This window comes from Echinops telfairi, unplaced genomic scaffold (assembly GCF_000313985.2).
Source record: "Echinops telfairi isolate 266 unplaced genomic scaffold, ASM31398v2 ScPeMD7_31;HRSCAF=116, whole genome shotgun sequence".
NCBI lineage: Eukaryota > Metazoa > Chordata > Mammalia > Afrosoricida > Tenrecidae > Echinops > Echinops telfairi.
Window position 1 is genome coordinate 44,774,566 of NW_022103928.1, and position 3,142 is coordinate 44,777,707.

The window sequence follows — 3,142 nt, forward strand, 5'->3', positions numbered from 1 at the left end:
TCACAGTTTAATTGAAGGGCAAAAAGATAAATGGCATGGCGAGCTTCGCCTTTCTGTCTCTTGCTCTCTGATGAGCAGATCAGTGTGCAGCTACCTCAGCTAGTTCTCTGTCCCAACTTACAAGCTACACTACCTGTGGGACACCCAACCTATGGACCGTGTTGCTATAGTTTGTGGTTCCTTCAAGACTTGCTTTGCCACACTGCTGGTGTATATATCACTTGAGCTGGGGACTACCAGAACCTTTCATCTGCCTGACTGTTAGTGACCTGCCCAGCTGTTTGCTGCCTGTGGCCGGACTGCCTGTATTGCTCTACCGAAGACTCAGCTGTCTGCTTCCTTGATTTGCACCCAGCAGCCCTCATGAGTTGAAGACTGCCAGTATATTAACTGTCTCATGGAAGTGAGTTGAACTGAGCCTTCTGTACTGCTCTGTAGACTAATTGGCTGCTGATTTCTTCATTTTGTATATATCTATATCTATCTATCATCTATCTATCTATCTATCTATCTATCTATCTATCTATCTATCTATCTATCTATCTATCTATCTAATCTATCACCATAAGTGTCCTGCTTTTGTTTCACTAGAGAACCCTGTCTAACACAGGAGGCTAAGCTGAAGAAAAGAAATCAGAAAGGAAACAGATGGTAATTGTTGGCTGACCTGATGCAGGGTGGCCATAATCATCTCTGCTTGCAAAAGACGAGCCTCATCTTTCTTCCATAGAGTGGGTGGTGGCTCTGGACTGCTTACCTTTTGGTTAGTAGCTCAATGCTTACCCAACAGCACCTGTCTAGCAAAGGATGCTAAAATCATCTTGGGTATGCCAGCCTTCCACAAATTTCTCCTCTCTGGGTTCTTTCCTTGGAACCCAGTTTTCCCATTCCTGATTTTCTTTCCCCGTAGCACTCTAGTTGCGATACGAAGAACTACTCCAGACACAAGCTTGAGCCATGAGTAAAAGGGAGAGGTACATAAGGGAGAGAAGGCCTCCCATGTTTCTCTGCTTGCAGGTTGGGTTGACATGCCCAAAGAGGAATTTTACAAAGTTTCAAAAGCAGGAGCTAGACTAGGATACAACAACTTCAGGCTCAAGATGTTCTCACGCTATCAAAACATTCTCGCATGTAAACACGTTTTGATGTAAGGGAGGATTCCTATTGTTTGCAACAAGGAATCGCCTCCTCACTCAGTTTTATGTCCAATTCCTGGTACATTCCAACAGTGATGCACTCAAGGTTTAATCAGTCTTTCTACCGAAGTTACCCTCTCGGGGGAATAGGACAATGCTTTCCTACATCTCATTCTTCATTGGTGGTAATGTTGTTGCTATGGCAACGTATGTGTCCATCATTTTGGCTGCACACAGAGCTGGATAGTAAAGCAAATGTGGGTAATGAAAAGTGACTCTTGCTGTTGGTCCAGCAAAGATTAAAATATTTTAAATTGCTGGAATAAGATTTTATGATACGTATTCTTTATGTAAGCACCTTCTATACAAAGCATGGTGTGGTCCATGCAATGTTCAAGACCTGCTTTGGGAGAATCAGAGAATACTTGTAAGGCTAAAATATTGCATGAAGCTCTGCTTATTGAGTAGTGGCAAAACTTGCATGGCTTAAAGATTTCCGAATTGGGCTCTCAGCTCCTCCTCATGTGACAGGCAACCACATCTTCTGCTGGAATCTTCTGTCCCAGCCGCATCAGGAGACACGATGGTGAAGGTCGGAGTAAACAGACTTGGCCTCATTGGGTGCCTGGTCACCAGGGCTGCTTTCAACTCAAGCAAGTGGACATTGTTGTCATCAATGCTCGCTTCATTGACCTGAACTACATGGTCTACAACATATTCCAGTATGATCCCACCCACGGCAAGTTTAACGGTACCATCAAGGCTGAGAACAGGAAGCTTATCATCAAAGGGAAGTCCATTTCCATCTTCCAGGAGAGAGATCCCACCAACATCAAGTGGGGTGAGGCCGGTGCCGAGTATGTCGTAGAGTCCACTGGTGTCTTCACCACCCTATAGAAGGCTGGGACACACTGGAAGGGAAGTGCCCAAAGGGTGATCATCTCTGCCCCTTCTGCTGATGCCCCCATGTTTGTGATGGGTGTGGACCATAAGAAGTATGACAGCTCCCTCAAGATTGTCAGCAATGCCTCCTGCATCACCAACTGCTTGGGCCCCCTGGCCAAGGTCATCCATGAAAGCTTTGGCATCGTGAAGGGACTCATGACCCCAATCCATGCCATCATTGCCACCTAGAAGACCAAGGGTAGCCCCTCTTGGAAACTCTGGTGCGATGGCAGTGGGACTGCCCAGAACATTATCCCCACATCTGCTGGTGTTGCCAAGTCTGTGGGCAAGGGTATAATGGGAAACTCACTGGCATGGCCTTCCATGTCCCCACTCCTAATGTGTTCATTTTGTATTTCACTTGCTGGCTGGAGACAGCTGCCAAGGACCATGACATCAAGAAGGTGGTGAAGCTGGCATCATATTGTCCCCTAAAAGGCATCCTGGGCTACATTGAGAATGAAGTTGTCTCCTGTGACTTTAACAGTGACACCCACCCTTCCACCTTTGATGCTGTGGCTGGCATTGCCCTTAATGACCACTTCGTCAAGTTCATTTCCTGGAATGACAATGAATTTGGCTACAGCAACAGAGTGGTGGAGCTTATGGTCCACGTGGCCTCCAAGGTGTAAGAACCCCTCCAGGACCACCTGGCTCTCAGCAGCTGGGGAGTCTTTTCCCCAATTTGATCCCCTAACAGACTGAGAATATCCCATCATCTAAAGTTTCCATCCAGACCCCCTGAAAGAAGGGGAGGGGCTTTAGCCCAACCTTGGCATGCACCGTCAATAAAGGACACTGTACCTAGCCCCCACTAAAAAAGCAATTTCCAAATTGTAGCAGCCTTCCAAGAAATGGCTCCCTTGCCCAATTTTCCTGGCCATCTGTGAAAACAGTTACAGCTTGTGGGCTAAGTGTTTTTGAAACTTTAGTGACTAGAGGCAAGCAAACTTGAGGAAAAAAAGTTGAAAAGTTTGGAGAAAGGATGATGAAATTGGATTTCGGGTATAAAATCTGCTAATGCAGATGGTCAGTGTAAGCTATTTTGTAATAATGTTCAA

General features: G+C 46.0%; 1 pseudogene; it reads left to right on the forward strand.

Moving 5' to 3' along the window:
• Nucleotides 1-805: 805 nt before the first annotated feature.
• Nucleotides 806-3,142, forward strand: LOC101648856 (annotated as a pseudogene).